At 43.7% G+C, this 17,488-nt stretch overlaps 1 protein-coding gene across 4 annotated transcripts in view; it reads left to right on the forward strand.

The window, feature by feature from the left end:
• ZNF638 (zinc finger protein 638) overlaps nt 1-17,488 on the forward strand; it is a 191,674-nt gene that overhangs the window by 125,963 nt on the left and 48,223 nt on the right. The window contains exon 1 of one of the 4 annotated variants that reach the window (XM_075573088.1): nt 2,839-3,006. The exons of the other annotated variants lie outside the window; for them this stretch is intronic. The gene's annotated coding sequence lies outside the window, so the exon portion shown is untranslated. Of the gene's footprint in view, nt 1-2,838; nt 3,007-17,488 lie in introns of those variants that run through there. 4 annotated transcript variants of the gene reach the window in all.

Below are 17,488 nucleotides of genomic sequence, written 5' to 3' on the forward strand. Positions count from 1 at the left end.
GGGTGGAGAGAGAGTAATGGGGGGGAGGAAGGGTGGGAGAGAGAAAATGGAGACACAGACACAGCCCCTTACACGCCCCCTCCTGTAATAGCCACGCCCCCCTGCTGCTCCTGCTCCTAAAATGTTGCAGGGCACTGATCGCTCATGCTTGGAGAGCTGGTGATGTCACCGCTCTCCAAGCATGAACGAGCTCAGCGGCAGCGTGGACTCAGCCCAAGGCCTCGGGCATGGTCCCGTGCTGAGGCGCGCTGGTACTTACCAGTGAGCCCCTACAGCCGCAATGAGAGCGGCTTTAGTAGGGGCTCGTCTACGCTTCCGCAAGCGCATAGAAGCGCAGGTCTTTAGGAAATGTTAAAATCAAGAGCTTGCCGGAGCGCAGGGCCAGTTACGTGAGCGGTTCGCCCAATAAGGGCGAACCAGCTCCGTGACGTCACTGGCCCGCCCGCCGACACGCCCCCGGACGGCGCGCTTTCCCTGAGCCTCAGCGCGCTTCCGCCCGTCAGAACCTTGGCCGAGGCCTAAGGTGTCTGCAATATAAAATAACACCCATCCTCTCCGACCTATCTTTCCTAGAACTGGAGTATCCCTGAATGGCGATATTTGCATCGAGGGTTTTAGGGGTTAGCCATGTTTCTGTGAGAATGATGGCTTTGAGTCCCCGCTGGCGCTGAGTGCGCTCATGCTTGGAGAGCGCTCCAAACAGGAGCGCTGGGTGTCCTGCATGTACGTGCTTGCGGGGGGTGCATTGCAGGTAGTTGAGGCCGCTGGAAAGTATAATTTTTTTGTTTACCTAAGTGCCGAGCGTGTGCACGAGCGCGCACAGCGTGACGGGGACTTGTATAGTTATGTATTTCAGTAACTACCGCAAGCGCCGCCCGCTCAGCGCTATGCAGGGACGCAGTCTAAGGGCTGTTCTATAGTGTGCGGCCGTGCGCGCTTGCGTGCCTGTGCGAACGCACCGCACTTTTTGTTGGTATAGGGCTGTTCTATAGAGTATGCAGCTGTGCGCGCTCGCGTGCCTGTGCCGCACGCTTTTTGTGTGTATGCTGAGCTGTGAGAAAGTAGTGTGTGTATATGTGTAATTAATTATTTATTTAAAAATGTAATAAAATATCTATTAACATGTGTACTCACTCACACACTCTTCAGCGCCGGTAGCAGCGCAAAAAGATTCTTTTCCCCGCTGTCGGCCGGATGCACGCTCACTGCTGTGCGTGTGCGGGGCCCTTGTATAGAAGGGCTGACTAACCTCAGCCAATTATAAATGCTGCGCACCCGGCCACTAGATTACAGCCCTAAGGCACCATGCCCTTAGTGCCTCCAGTTTGGGCAGCAGGCTCCCGATATTTATATGGGTGACAGAAGACCTTTTTGAATTTTGAAGGGGATATTCTCATAAACAATTATTCACATAAAAAAAGTGACACTTAGAAAAAGGTATCCCTGCCCTGGAAGATCTGACAATCTAATTGGTAAAAAGGAAGAATGTACATAGACAGTAGGAGGGAGTTCTGGTAAGTGCGTCTGCAGGGGGCCATGGTTTATGTATCAGGTGTATAGTATCAGCCACGGAGCTACTCTTTTATGCTTCGTTGAGGTTAAGGAGGTTGGTCTTAACGGTGGATTGAGAGGGTGCTAGTAGTATATTGAGGGGAAGCGCATTCTTTACTCGCTGTGTATATGTATCAATTAATTAAATACCCCTTAACATCACCAATAGTGCAGAACTCTAAATGGCTCTCCAGTTCAGGGGTGCGCAAAGTTTATTTTTGTTGTGCCCGCCCATGGGTCACATGACGGACGAGGGGTAAGGGCGAGGAGCCTCTGCAACTGCCCGTGCGCCTCCCCCCACCCAGTTTGCGCACATGCTCCTCCCCCCCCGTTTGCGCACTGCTCCTCCCCCCCCAGATTGCTCACTGCTCCTCCCCCCCCCAGTTTGCGCACTGCTCTTCCCCCCCCCCAGTTTGCGCACTGCTCTTCCCCCCCCCCCCCAGTTTGTGCACTGCTCTTCCCCCCCCCCCCAGTTTGCGCACTGCTCTTCCCCCCCCCAGTTTGCGCACTGCTCTTCCCCCCCCCCCCCAGTTTGCACACTGCTCTTCCCCCCCCCCCAGTTTGCGCACTGCTCTTCCCCCCCCCCCGTTTGCGCACATGCTCTTCCCCCCCCCAGTTTGCGCACTGCTCCTCCTCCCCCCCGTTTGCACACTGCTCTTCCCCCCCCCAGTTTGCGCACTGCTCTTCCCCCCCCCGTTTGCGCACTGCTCTTCCCCCCCCCCCCCAGTTTGCGCACTGCTCCTCCTCCAATTGAACAAAAACTCAAGTCCATACAAAGTCCCAGAGAGTGTGCTACTAATCTATAGCAATACAAACAGATATGACAGACCAAACAGGAACCGACAACATAAAAAAAGCAAAAAATGGAAGAGGGGGAGACAGATCAATAGTGTACCATGTAAATTAAATATTGATAGCAAAAATAGATCTCCCTTACAAGCAGACTTAATTAAAAGCACAGCAATGATGAGCAATACTATAGATTATATTTATATCAATCAATCTCCAAGATGCTTCAATTAGCTGCAGGTTGGAACTTCAGCCACTGGCAGACCTATAGGTGCAGGGCATGGAGCTGTTCCCTTGCATGGCAGCTCCTGTACCTCGCAGTGCGCCCAGCTGTCCGCCCCCAGGGCTGTAGGCTCTGGCGGTGCATTGGCGCGCGAAATGCTTGGGAAGACTGAGCGCACGCGCGCGGGGGGGAGAGAGGTAGCGTGCGCGAGACTTGAGGGAAGGAGAGAAAGGGGCCGACAAGGTGCGCGTGCCAGTTTTGACGAAGAGCTCTCGCGAGAGTTTGTTGGCCAACCGTCACCGAGCGGTGTCGAGGGCGCGGGCTGGCTGGCATTGACTGAAGCCAGGAGGAGGTTGCTGTGTGATAGTGGCGGCGGACGGGAGAGCGGACAGACCGAGACCGGGAGGAGGATAGGGGCCCGGTGCTGACCCCCGGGTGGAAAGGTACACGGTTGCAAAATAAAAAAAAACCCGAGCGGCTGCGCGTTTTGCGGTCACAGCAAGTGCGTGTGAGGCCTCCTGCAAGATGGCGGCCTGGTACAAAATGGCGGAGACAGTGGGGGGCGCAGGAGATACGTGCAGGCCGTGGTCCCACACCACCTGGGCTCTGTCTCCGACCTCCCCAAGGGAGGGAGGATGAGACGGCTAACTGAAACCGCCCCCCACCACCCTCCCCGGTAGCGAGAGAAACGGGGCTGTCACTGCGGACAACCTGTTATAGCCCCGGTGAACCTCACCGCCCGCGTTACTGCCATGTTTTAGCTGCACACCGGTCTGGATATCTGTGTTACTGGGATCATTGTGCATGAAACCCCCCTCCCTGACTCAGCCTGTTCTGTTCTCTCATTCCCTTCCATTAAGCAGCAGCGGACCGCTCTGATAGCCGCTTTATTTCTGTGTTTTGATGCATCCTCTCGCCTTTTCCAGCACTGGTTTATGTGTATTTTTTTGTTAAAATGTGATGTTCCTTTCAAGAGATCCAAGCGTTTGAATGTTGCATCCCCCCCTGTGCAGTCTGAAGGTTACTATGGTAACATTAGGTTAAAGATTAAGAAAACAATGTTTTTTTAATGTACAACAAAGAAGAAAGCTGCACCTGCAGGCGGGAAAGAGATTACCGTTGAGGTAAACGCTTTAAAGCGGTTTTAGGGACTGCTGCTTTAACCCTTTGAGTGCCGGTCCCGCTACCCAGAAACGGAAGAGTGGTCTTCTGCCATTTCCCTATACTAAAGATCTCATCCTGCGCTTAATGGGAAAGGGAGACCCCATATAAGCTGGGGGGGGGGGGGGGGGGGAGGAGCACCATTTCAGCTTGATGTCACTAAGGGTTAGTAACTTTACTACTTGGTTTGTTTTTTAATCAATGTTTTTTTTTTTTTTTTTTTTTATTGCGTGGGAAGCAGGGCCTCTCTGGAGGTGGACCACTTGATTTCAGAACAGACCTCTTCTCTATGAGGCTGCCTATAGTGCGCACAAGCCATTAAGAGCGATCACGTGGCATATTTTTGAAAAGACGAATAATTTTGTAATTTCATACGACGGCTGCGTCACTTAAGCAGCTGTTCAGCCAATGACAGCGAGCCAGCTGGTGACGTCACAGCCACGCCTCCCCGTTGCGCAAACCCTATGAGCACAAATCGCTTGAGCGACAGGTGTGTGCGACGCCATGCGCTCCGTTGCGCACCCACTATAAATGTTACCTTAATGTCCCGTGGGCCAACGAAGCTGTGACAGAATGCCTTCCAGTTTCCTATTGACCAGGGCTTTAAACTTGCAGAGCTGCTACCGGTACCCCCTGCAGAATTATACATCTCAAGACGCAGCTGGGACCCGAAGCTGAAATGGGGTTCCGCTCCGGAGACCCCCTGCTTGCCGTCTGTTTCAAAAAGACATTTTTTTTTTTTAACAGGTCTCGTGGGCCAGTGGGAAGTCGCATCATTCTGTGCAGCTTCCCGTTGGCCTGCTGGACCTTCAAACAGATTGCAGATGCTGTGATCACCTTCAGGTGCAAGTATCTCAGACAGCAGGGGATCGCCGGGACTGAAATCAATGTGCTAGAGTTTGAGACACCCTGCTTCCCCACCTAGGGGATTTATTTTATTAAACAATGGTACTTTAAGTCAAGTGCCTTTTTAAGAAGTCGTTGTACAGTACTACATTGATTTTGCTGGCCCCACTGGCAGCTATAGTGTAGAAAAGTACATTGTGCTCCCTAACTGCTTCCACAGTCTAACTGTACAGCACACCCCAAATTAGTAGTGGTATAACTGGTTGATGGTGAAATAATTTTGCTCCATAACGGACACCGCTCAGGGTTCAATTTTAATACCTTTTTCTCGAAGGTTTCTTCTATATTTATTGTTTCTTATTTAAAGTGAGTTTTTTTTTTAACTTGTGCTAAATGTTTGTATTTTTAAAAATATCAGATGCAGTGCCACTTTCCCTTCACGTTAACTCCTTTAATAAATGTGTATTTAATATAGTGCATAGTAAATGAGTACTAGGTGATACCTTTTGTAACATACACACTTCTCCAAAGTCAAAAGCAGTGATATTGTAATAGTGGCCCTGTTTGTTAAATAACTGGACAAAGCAGGTTTGCTTTTTGGTAGTCTTATACAATATTTTTGATTGAGAACTGGAAGGAGAGGTTTAAAAATATTTTTTATATATAACAAAACTTATATTTAGACGCAATACATGGGGCGCGTTAAAAAAATAACGAATTACCTAAGCTGACGATCGATTCGTTCTCCCTTAATCGATCAATAAAATTCTCCTTACCAGGGTTCACTAAATGGCCACCTTTTATTTTCCAATCAATCCTTCAGTCGGTGTAACTCCGACTCTACAGTGTATTCTTATAATACTAAAGTAATATTGCCTGTTACAGTTAACAGCTCAAACTGCTGGTAATATTGGCAACAAATTATCACAAAAGCATTGGAAATATCTTCCACTGCCGAGGAAGTGTGCTAAAGTCTGCTATAGAAATCAAAGGATGCTCAGTATATTAAAACCCATCAAAATGCCATTAAGAGTTTAATTTAAATAAAAAAAGGTGTGTGTGCGCCGAGCACGCACGTTCTAAGTGAAACTTCTTTGTTTTATGTCACTGAACTTGTATCTTGATTTTAATGTTTTTTTTTTTATTGAATGAAAGACTTTTGAGTATAATTACAATTTCAGTGACAAAACACAAGTTTCACTTGGAACGCTCGTTCTTGCCACACGCCCTGTCTTTTTGTTCTGCTGCCCCCCTAAAAGTCTCTTGTCCAGTCTGTGCATTACACAGTAGGCATTTGTGCATGGCAGAGTGTGACCCTGAAGGAGTGGGAGTCCCCTGTAGTTAGGTGATAGTTGTGTTGATGTGGCCAGTTTTGTAAGCAGGAGATGGATAGGGTGAACATGCATGTGCTGGGGTGCAGGGATAGGGGTGTTTGCTATTGCTCCTGCATCCCATGCTGCTGCAGAGCTCAGGTGTACAAACTCAGCCTGTCTGGATGAGGGCCTGCTGCCGGGCACCCTGGTGGGAGACATCCGCGCTGGCATGCCAGAGGGGAGTTCAGGGGAGGCCTTCTTGTCGGAGGAGGGCGGGGAGTCACCGGTCCTCGGACTTGCAGGTGGACACGGAGATCAGCATTGTGAGGACGGTGCGAGCCCTGGACCGGGAGATGAGGGGCGCTACAGCTTCGTTGCGGCCAGGTCTTCGAGCTCAACCCCCGGCACAACCTTCAGGCTGCCCGGGATCCCGGCACCGGGGAGCACAGGCTGAGGAGTTACACTGCTGAGGGGCAGCCACGGGACAGCGTTGACAAACAGGTACGGGCAGGGGACACTTAAGGGCGCTGGTGAGTTTGGGTGGGGCAGGTTGGGGGCAAGAGGGTGTAGGTGGAGCACAAAGTATGGGCAAATAAACCAGCAGAGGTGGCAAATGAGATGGTGGGTGCAGGGCTATAGATTTGAAAGACCAAAGGAGCATGGTCAGTGGGTCATCGAAATAGTGAAGAGTGGCAGGAGAAAAAATGGCAAGTGGGAAAATTAGATGATCATTGGGAGGGTCAGAGAGTGGGTAGCTAGAGATTCATAGGGGCATGAGTATGGGGCTGAGCAGCAGGAGTTGAAGGCTGTCTCTGCGCATGTCCATATCTACATATTCACGAGTGGAACCTGATACGTCAGCACATGCGTACTCGGTGATAGCCGCCTCTGCACATGCGCATGTAACAACATGGAATTGCGTCACTTCTTGTACACAGAATTCAGCGCATGCGCACACGACGGGCACTTCTGCGCATGAGCATTACGTCACTTCTGTTACACATTTTCGTCTCCATCAAAACCATTTTGTCCTATGAGAAATTACTAGGTGCCAGCAAAGAAATTTCACTTAAAAAAATAAATAAATATGCAGCGAGTATTATCAAATATTACAGGACTGATTTATTTAAAAAAAAAAAAAAATGTAGGGGATTGCTTCTAAATAAAACTTTCCATATTGAAGGGGGGGGGTGGTTGTCTGTTACTCTACGACAGTATTATTGCTCTTCTGTTGCTGCTTGTTGTATTTACTAGTGTGACATTCTTCCTAGTTTATTATGCACCTTAGCAGTTGTGACATAAATGTAAAATGTGATGGTGACCCCCATCTGTAAGTGTTTTCATACGCTTGAAGTTGCTCTGTTTTTCTTCTACCACAGATAATATCAATAGTAGTAATCATTGAATTAAGATGGTTACATTTATAAGTAGCTTTGTATTTAACCCTTTTAGCGACCCACAACATTTCAATGTCCTTGGTTTCGAGCCTGTTTTCCAGGGTGCAACCACGTTCTGAGCGCCTGTATCTAGCAGGCTGGTGATAGTGGAGGGACTCCTCTTCTATTCCCATAATCTGTGATTGCAGCGAAGTGGTCACATGATTGCAAGTCGGAGGAGCTGTCCCTCCGACACTCAACGGGTTAATGTTAGGTAATAAAAAAACTAGGTTAAACGCACACTGTAGTCAATATTGAAAGATCATTTTACACTTGGAAGTAGCAGGACAATGTAACAGGTGAAAAAACATAGCATTGAAGTACTCTTAAATATACAAAATCCTGTTCTTAGAAATGCTAGAATAAGCATCTCATTCAAACTTCATCCAATTTACTGTTATAGGGGAAACGGCAGCCAGCCTGGGTTCAGTTCAGACTATGATTTTTGGAGGCTGATATTTCAGTATTGCAATAACAAAAATAAAAGGAAAATGCACATTTAATGGCACATAAATATATAAAAAAAGAGAAATTGGTACCTGGAACTGTACAGATTAATAGATGCAACAAAAATTCATAAAGTAACAGCAATTGGTATTGCACACAATTGTCAATAATATGTTACCCTGTCCGAAGTTTAAAACAGATTGAAGAGTGGAGCATTAGGTCTCTGGAGACTAGCGCTTCAGGACAGCGTCTTTGGTCAGGCTCAAATAACATGGCGATAAGCCTTATACTCACAACATGATTACAAAATTAGAGCTCCTGTAATCAGACGCACTCTGTAATATTGCACATGATGACGACACCGGACGTCTCCGTGTCACGGGTTGAGCTCCACCACCAGAGGGATGGGTGTTCAAGTTGCATAATTTCTCAACGTATAGTATAGAACCTGCTGTATATATCGGAATGATAAAGTGCTCTTTTTGCAGCAGATTAGACTGCAGCACTCATCAATATAACAGTATATCTTTATTTATATAGTGCTATTAATGTACATAGCGCTTCACAGCAGTAATACGTGTGTTATAATCCTATAAATAACAAATACAAATAACAGATCATGGGAAGAAGCGCCTTAGACTTAACAGTAACATTTAGGAAAAGGCGTCCCTGCCCCGAAGAGCTTACAATTGAATTGGTAAGTAGGAAGAATGTACAGAGACAATAGGAAAGTGCATCTGCAATGGTCCATGGTTGATGTATGAGGTGTATAGTATCAACCGTGGAGCAAATTTAGTTGTTCCATTCTACGCCTGCTAAACATAAATGCATTCCTTTACACCAAGCCCAGAAAATAAGAAAAATGTATAAATAGACACACAAACTACAAAAAGTTCTCATAAGTAGGGCATTGGATTAAGAGGAGCATAATTAGTAACTATTATTAAATACAGCATTCATCTGCCATCATGCTAAATGAGTGCTGCATTTAATAATTGTTTCTTTGGGGATTGAGGTGTGAAATGCCAGTTTGCCATGTTTAAAGGTGCCGTCCACCCCTTCTACCTCCCCCACCCCCATTTTCCCATGAATTGGAATTCGGGGATCCCTGAAGATGAACCTTGTTCATTTCCAGGAAAGGTTACACCGGTGCTTCGGCATATTTAAATTGCCCTAGTCACCGGGCCAATTCCTTTTTGCCAACGTAAAGCGGGAGATTTAAACTGCTGTATTTATATTCCCGGTGGGTACCGGTTCTACCTTTTACAGCTATGTATTTCAGGAACCTGGTGTCCCTGGAGTTTATTGCGGTCCCTCTCTGGGGACTCCCTGCTTTCCAACCATGTAGTAAAGAGGGTGGTGAGTAAAAATAAAATCAAGCCGGTGGGTGGCTCCTTAAAAAATAAATTAAAAAAAGAGATAGTACCTTTTACCGCTAGGTATCTTGGGAGCTGCAGACTTCCTATATCTGAAAAATGTGAGATTTAGTGTGGGGGATCCCGTCCTGGTATAAAGAGGTGGTGAGGGGCCGCAGGGGCTACTGCTTCTTTAAGGAGCTAATCCATTTTAGCCAAGCATAAGAGGATTTGGCCCACTGATTGTCAACCTGCAAATTTGGCCCCTCAAGCCTGTATAAAATTATGTATAATGACTTCTAATATCCATTTTGTATTTACATGTTAAGGTTGCGAAACTCTAAAAATATTGTAGCACTATTTTAAATATAAAATTCTAGGATGTAATATTTATTTTTTACAATGCTAATGGGGCACAGTTAAACTTTTTGTTTGTGTGACTCATGTCTGTTGTGCTTTTATTTGATCTGGGCACTTAATACCAATGCCAGCCCCTTTTCCTTTGTAAACATATACTTGGGTGGTATAGTATTTTATGTCTTTATTTATATAGCGCCATTAATGTACATAGCGCTTGGTATGTTTAATGTCATGGGGCCTTCCTTTTCAACCTATGCCTCTTCATAGGTACCTCTTGTCTACAGTATATGTTTAATGTTAGGATTAATATTGTCATCTAAGAATAGAAAAAGCAGAATGTAATTGTTAATTGTAGGCTTTACCATCTACAAATGTGTGCATCTCTGTACCTGTACAGAAGGCCCCAAGAGCAAAGTTTGGAAGTTGTTCTAACATGTTTTCAGGAAATTCGTTTTGGACCTGCTCTTCAAACCGTGCCTGCAATCATTTGTTACATTTCAGCGTTGGTTATGAGGAAAAGATCACAATTGTATTCTGCAAAAACTTATGGGCCTTGCCTTCCCTCTTCCATGGCAAAAATGGACACTTTCTATGCTGGAGTATATAAAGAACAATATAAGCACATGCTGTAAATTGCTTGTGCTACATCCAATTATAAGCTAAAAGGGCAAGTTTAAAAAAAAATATTTTTTGCAGAATGGATCGTTTGTGCATAATGTGACTAGGCAAATATTTTGCACCTCCATGTACGTCTCAATGATGAAAATGAGGTTTAAAAACAGTAACTGACTGCGTTTCCTTGGATAAAGTAGTTTATTGAAATACCTCGTTGTTTTCTGCTGATGTAATTTTGTTAACCGTTCATTTCAGCTGAGTTTATTATAACCAATTGCTGATTTCACAGACATACTTTGCTTAGTTGGGCAAAACAGACATACTGTGGGTTGGCAAGTGTGACTAAAAAGAATTGTATAGCAAGTAGTAACAAAGGCGGGAGAAGGGGGTAAGTGGTATGATACCTTTTTATTGGACCAATAAGTAGTAGATCTGTTACAAGCTTTGCTACATCTTGGGTAACTTACCCAATGAAGGACCCTGAGCAATTCGAAAGCTTGTAACATCTCAACTACTTGTTGCTCCAATAAAAGTTATCATACCACCTACCCCCTCTCCTTCCTTTGTTACTTCTACATGGAAGAAAGGACCAAGATGGGCTACCCACCCTTATTTGCTTGTATAGCAACATATAGCTAAATGTGATGCAACCTGTGTATTCTGCAATTTTTTCTACTGCATCCCTTGCTGTTTGAGGGTCACACCTTCCATAACACCTGTTTCAGTTAAACTTCAGAATTTATTTTACAAACAAGTGTTGCATATTTCTGTAAGGAAAACACCACCCAGTTATTGCCATCACACAATGTTTCCATAGTTCTGGAAAAGTAGATTACAACAGGGGCGTGCAAACTGTTGGAGCTGTGCCCCCTCCCAGTGCTCGCATCCCCCTTACCTCCTTTCTCAGCGTTAAATGACGCCACGGGGTCACGCCATGGCGACGCGTCACACCACGAATCTGAATCCCGGTAAGTGATTTAGAGGCCTCATACGATACCCCGGCATTTCATTTAAATGCCTTGGGGAACAGCGCGGGGCCTCTGCAACCTTGCCCCACCCCCCCTTCCCCCTCCAGGAAAATCGCGCACCCCTGGATTAGAAGACAGACAAAGGTTTCATTCACACCAAAAGCAAATTTAAAGTTTAATTGTAATAATTAACAAACACTATGGACAAAAATACAAATAAGCATGATACTGTATTCTAATGCACCTTTAAATAACCAATTCTACTTAAAGAACTGTAACTCCGACGCTACAGTGTATTCTTATAATACTAAAGTAATATTGCCTATTACAGTTACAGCTCAAACTGCTGGTAATATTGGCAACAAATTATCACAAAAGCATTGCAAATATCTTCCACTGCCGAGGAAGTGTGCTAAAGTCTGCTATAGAAATCAAAGGATGCTCAGTATATTAAAACCCATGCATGTGCTGGGGTGCAGGGATAGGGGTGTTTGCTATTGCTCCTGCATCCCATGCTGCTGCAGAGCTCAGGTGCACAAACTCAGCCTGTCTGTGGATGAGGGCCTGCTGCCGTGCACCCTGCTGGGAGACATCCGAACTGGCATGCCAGAGGGGAGTTCAGGGGAGGCCTTCTTGTCGGAGGAGGGCGGGGAGTCACCGGTCCTCGGACTTGCAGGTGGACACGGAGATCAGCGTTGTGAGGACGGTGCGAGCCCTGGACCGGGAGAGGAGGGGGCGCTACAGCTTCGTTGCGGCCAGGTCTCCGAGCTCACAACCCCCGGCACAACCTTCAGGCTGCCCGGGATCCCGGCACCGGGGAGCACAGGCTGAGGAGTTACACTGCTGAGGGGCAGCCACTGGACAGCGTTGACAAACAGGTACGGGCAGGGGGCATTTAAGGGCGCTGGTGAGTTTGGGTGGGGCAGGTTGGGGGCAAGAGGGAGAAAGAAGGGGTTTGATGCATAGGGACGAGGTGAAGGATTTATGGAAGAGAAGGCATGGATGATTCAGGGGCATTTGTGGAAGAGGGTTTAGGTGGAGCACCAAGTATGGGCAAATAAACCAGCAGAGGTGGCAAATGAGATGGGTGCAGGGCTATAGATTTGAAAGACCAAAGGAGCATGGTCAGTGGGTCATCGAAATAGTGAAGAGCGGCAGGAGGAAAAATGGCAAGTGGGAAAATTAGATGATCATTGGGAGGGTCAGAGAGTGGGTAGCTAGAGATTCATAGGGGCATGAGTATGGGGCTGAGCAGCAGGAGTTGAAGGCTGTCTCTGCGCATGTCCATATCTACATATTCACGAGTGGAACCTGATACGTCAGCACATGCATACTCGGTGATAGCCGCCTCTGCACATGCGCATGTAACAACATGGAATTGCGTCACTTCTTGTACACAGAATTCAGCGCATGCGCACACGACGGGCACTTCTGCGCATGAGCATTACGTCACTTCTGTTACACATTTTCGTCTCCATCAAAACCATTTTGTCCTATGAGAAATTACTAGGTGCCAGCAAAGAAATTTCACTTAAAAAAATAAATAAATATGCAGCGAGTATTATCAAATATTACAGGACTGATTTATTTAAAAAAAAAAAAACGTAGGGGATTGCTTCTAAATAAAACTTTCCATATTGAAGGGGGGGGAGGTGGATGTCTGTTACTCTATGACAGTATTATTGCTCTTCTGTTGCTGCTTGTTGTATTTACTAGTGACAATCTTCCTAGTTTATTATGCACCTTAGCAGTTGTGACATAAATGTAAAATGTATTTACATGTTACGGTTGCGAAACTCTTAAAATTGTAGCACTATTTTAAATATAAAATTGTAGGATGTAATATTTATTTTTTACAATGCTAATGGGGCACAGTTAAACTTTTTGTTTGTGTGACTCATGTCTGTTGTGCTTTTATTTGATCTGGGCACTTAATACCAATGCCAGCCCCTTTTCCTTTGTAAACATACTTGGGTGGTATAGTATTTTATGTCTTTATTTATATAGCGCCATTAATGTACATAGCGCTTGGTATGTTTAATGTCATGGGGCCTTCCTTTTCAACCTATGCCTCTTCATAGGTACCTCTTGTCTACAGTATATGTTTAATGTTAGGATTAATATTGTCATCTAAGAATAGAAAAAGCAGAATGTAATTGTTAATTGTTGGCTTTACCATCTACGAATGTGTGCATCTCTGTACCTGTACAGAAGGCCCCAAGAGCAAAGTTTGGAAATTGTTCTAACATGTTTTCAGGAAATTCGTTTTGGACCTGCTCTTCAAACCGTGCCTGCAATCATTTGTTACATTTCAGCGTTGGTTATGAGGAAAAGATCACAATTGTATTCTGCAAAAACTTATGGGCCATGCCTTCCCTCTTCCATGGCAAAAATGGACACTTTCTATGCTGGAGTATATAAAGACAACAATATAAGCACATGCTGTAAATTGCTTGTGCTACATCCAATTATAAGCTAAAAGGGCAAGTTTAAAAAAAAAATATTTTTTGCAGAATGGATCATTTGTGCATAATGTGACACGGCAAATATTTTGCACCTCCATGTACGTCTCAATGATGAAAATGAGGTTTAAAAACAGTAACTGACTGCGTTTCCTTGGATAAAGTAGTTTATTGAAATACCTCGTTGTTTTCTGCTGATGTAATTTTGTTAACCGTTCATTTCAGCTGAGTTTATTATAACCAATTGCTGATTTCACAGACATACTTTGCTTAGTTGGGCAAAACAGACATACTGTGGGTTGCCAAGTGTGACTAAAAAGAATTGTATAGCAAGTAGTAACAAAGGAGGGAGAAGGGGGTAAGTGGTATGATACCTTTTTATTGGACCAATAAGTAGTAGATCTGTTACAAGCTTTGCTACATCTTGGGTAACTTACCCAATGAAGGACCCTGAGCAATTCGAAAGCTTGTAACATCTCAACTACTTGTTGGTCCAATAAAAATTATCATACCACCTACTCCCTCTCCTTCTTTTGTTACTTCTACATGGAAGAAAGGACCAAGATAGCTACCCACCCTTATTTGCTTGTATAGAAACATATAGCTAAATGTGATGCAACCTGTGTATTCTGCAAATTTTTTTTCTACTGCATCCCTTGCTGTTTGAGGGTCACACCTTCCATAACACCTGTTTCAGTTAAACTTCAGAATTTATTTTACAAACAAGTGTTGCATATTTCTGTAAGGAAAACACCACCCAGTTATTGCCATCACACAATGTTTCCATAGTTCTGGAAAAGTAGATTGCAACAGGGGCGTGCAAACTATTGGAGCTGTGCCCCCTCCCAGTGCTCACGTCCCCCTCCCCCCCTTACCTCCTTTCTCGGTGTCAAATGACGCCACGGGGTCACGCCATGGCGACGCGTCACTCCACGAATTTGAATCCTGGTAAATGATTTAGAGGCCTCATACGATACCCCGGCATTTCATTTAAGTGCCTTGGGGAACAGCGCGGGGCCTCTGCAACCTTGCCCCCCCCCTCCAGGAAAATCGCGCACCCCTGGATTAGAAGACAGACAAACGGTTTCATTCACACCAAAAGCAAATTTAAAGTTTAATTGTAATAATTAACAAACACTATGGACAAAAATACAAATAAGTATAAGCATGATACAGGCATACCCCGCATTAACGTACGCAATGGGACCGGAGCATGTATGTAAAGCGAAAATGTTCTTAAAGTGAAGCACTACCTTTTTTCCACTTATCGATGCATGTTCTGTACTCCAATTGTCATATATGTGCATAACTGATGTAAATAACGCATTTGTAACAGGCTGTATAGTCTCCCCGCTTGTGCACAGCTTCGGTACAGGTAGGGAGCTGGTATTGCTGTTCAGGACGTGCTGACAGGCGCATGCGCGAACTGCCATTTGCCTATTGGGCGATATGTCCTTACTCGTGAGTGTACTTAAAGTGAGTGTCCTTAAACCGGGCTATGCCTGTATACTAATGCACCTTTAAATAACCAATTCTACTTAAAGATGTATCTCTAGTTTGTGGATCAATTAGGTTGCCTGCAGGCATTTAATAATGTAAATGCTGCCACTGTCACAACTTAAAAAAAAAAAGTTTTGAAAGTCACAGTTCCCATACAAATTATTGTAAGATTTAGGACTCCAAAAACACTTACCTGGGACAAGTGGAAACTTGTGAGTGATATGTGATGCAGAAAGCCTGCTGCAGAGCTATCAAATCACTGCTGTGCTTTACAAAGTGGTGCTTTGTGTGGCGCGATGTGCGGCATTGTGTAGTGCGATTTTTGGAAGTAGAACAGTAATTGACAGATCTGATTGCTAAAAATTTCAGCAGCAGTCGATCTTTCAAAAAACCATTTGCAATGTTTTTTTGGTTTTGTTGGAAATTTATTTTCACTGCAGTGTTTATGCAACCACTTTCTTGATTAATAACCAACCTAATTCTCTGTACACCAAACCGCTTCTGCACCCCTATCATATCATATATACCTTTAGCTTTTATGTCCTCTGGATTGGAGGACTTAAATGTATGATTTAACATTAAGGAATTGACATTTACCATTGTTAAAGCCACTGTTCTTAAATCAAGTGAGTTTAAATGAGATTGCTTTAAGCATTCATTTGTTTTTATCTGACATTTATCTTATTCTATAGATTAGTCAGTCTATTTAATTACAGTAAATATTGAAGTGAGTTTTGGTTCGTTTGTGTGCATTGTTTTAGTTGGATACGTGCCCAAGTACGAGAAGTAACCATCTAGGAAGCAGATTTCAAGTATATAACTTGAGTAGTGTAGTATTCTAGAAAAAAATAAGGGTAAAATGTTGTAAAACCTGGTAATACACTTTATGTGAATAATTAGAATCTGTGTAAACATAATTCAGCAATACCCGAATGTACTTGTCCTCATTAAGCTTTTGTTACCTCTCCCTGTTGGGATCTATGCCTGCAAGTGAAAAATGCATGAAGAAAAATCTAATGTATTCTAAAATTTATTCAAAACCTTTGTACTGTTCTTTTCTGTACATCTCATTTACGGCAGTGTAAGTTTCTAAGTCCACAATGTGAGAGGACTGAAATGTGCAAATTACTTTTCGATGTTTTTTTATTTATTTTTAGACATTTTTTGCTGAAATATAGTTGTCCTATGAAGTCGTCATGTTTGAAGTTCTGATAATCAATGTGTGTGATAAGTCGCAGTACAGTTCCAATACAATAATCTAAATGCTTCTTTTCTGAAGGTGGTGCTTGGATATATTTCCTTCCTTCCGAGCAGTAGTAGCACAGTACATTTATGTGTTGTCTCCCATTGTCTGAAGTAGATTTTTCGATCTGAAAATTTGAGACAATTATGTAATCTATTCTATATTTTTGAGTTATTTGTATGGTAAAAGGTATCCAAAAGTATGTTCATTTTGTCAATTCCCTCTCTCTCCTACCACCCCCAATTAAAAGAAATATTAATGGCCAGTTGGATTGGGTTGTCACTGTGGCAATTCTCAAGCACATGCACATATCACTTCTGAGAAGATCCATAACACAATATGCTGGTGTATCTCCAAACTACACCAGCACTAGAATGGAAAATATCTGTAACATGGACATAGAAGCAGACTTAGGTTAGTGGACAACACCCACAAGAGTATGTTGGATGACTACCTACAGGATTAGGCATGCAAGCCAAGATATATAGATAGTGGCATGCAAGCCAAGTAAGATCTTTTGGCTAAATGCTGCTTTCATTTAAGGAATTGGACAAATATCTTAAATTACAATTACATGACGTACCCCAGATACAGTAATTCTAGATTACATTTTATTACATCTAAGTTTACTGTTTTTGATCTCCTAAAGATATATTTAATAAAGTGCAATAGCCATTATTGCCTTGTCATAGCCATGCAAGCCAAATTGCGTTTAAAGATCTGTAATGGCTCTCACTTGTGTGAAATATACCCCTTGTACTGATTTAAACAAAGGTGAACATTTTTGATGAGCTGCTGTTTTTTGAATTTCAGTAGAACGTGCACAAAAAAACAACCATGAAATGATTGTATACCGTAACATTCTTTTAAAAGTCCGTTTAAAACACTTTGACATAAATTAGATATTGTACTACAATCAAAAGCTTTGTTTTTGATTTGGAAAATAAAATAATTTGAAAATTGAAGAGAAGAAAATTCCACTAGGCATCTTAGTTTGCATGGTTATTTGATTATGTAACTGAAAATGTTTTATGGTGAAAATTAATTTGTTTTTTAAACTCCCAAGTATCATTTTATATCCGCTTGGAATTAAATGTATAAATGTATACAATGTGAGCGTTAACATTTTATGATTATGTTAAATGGTTCACTTCATGTTTCCTTGGTGTTTTCATCAGAGTTCCCAGGTTGTCTTGAAATATGTTTTAAACACCATTCA

This window comes from Ascaphus truei, chromosome 1 (assembly GCF_040206685.1).
Source record: "Ascaphus truei isolate aAscTru1 chromosome 1, aAscTru1.hap1, whole genome shotgun sequence".
Classification (NCBI taxonomy): domain Eukaryota; kingdom Metazoa; phylum Chordata; class Amphibia; order Anura; family Ascaphidae; genus Ascaphus; species Ascaphus truei.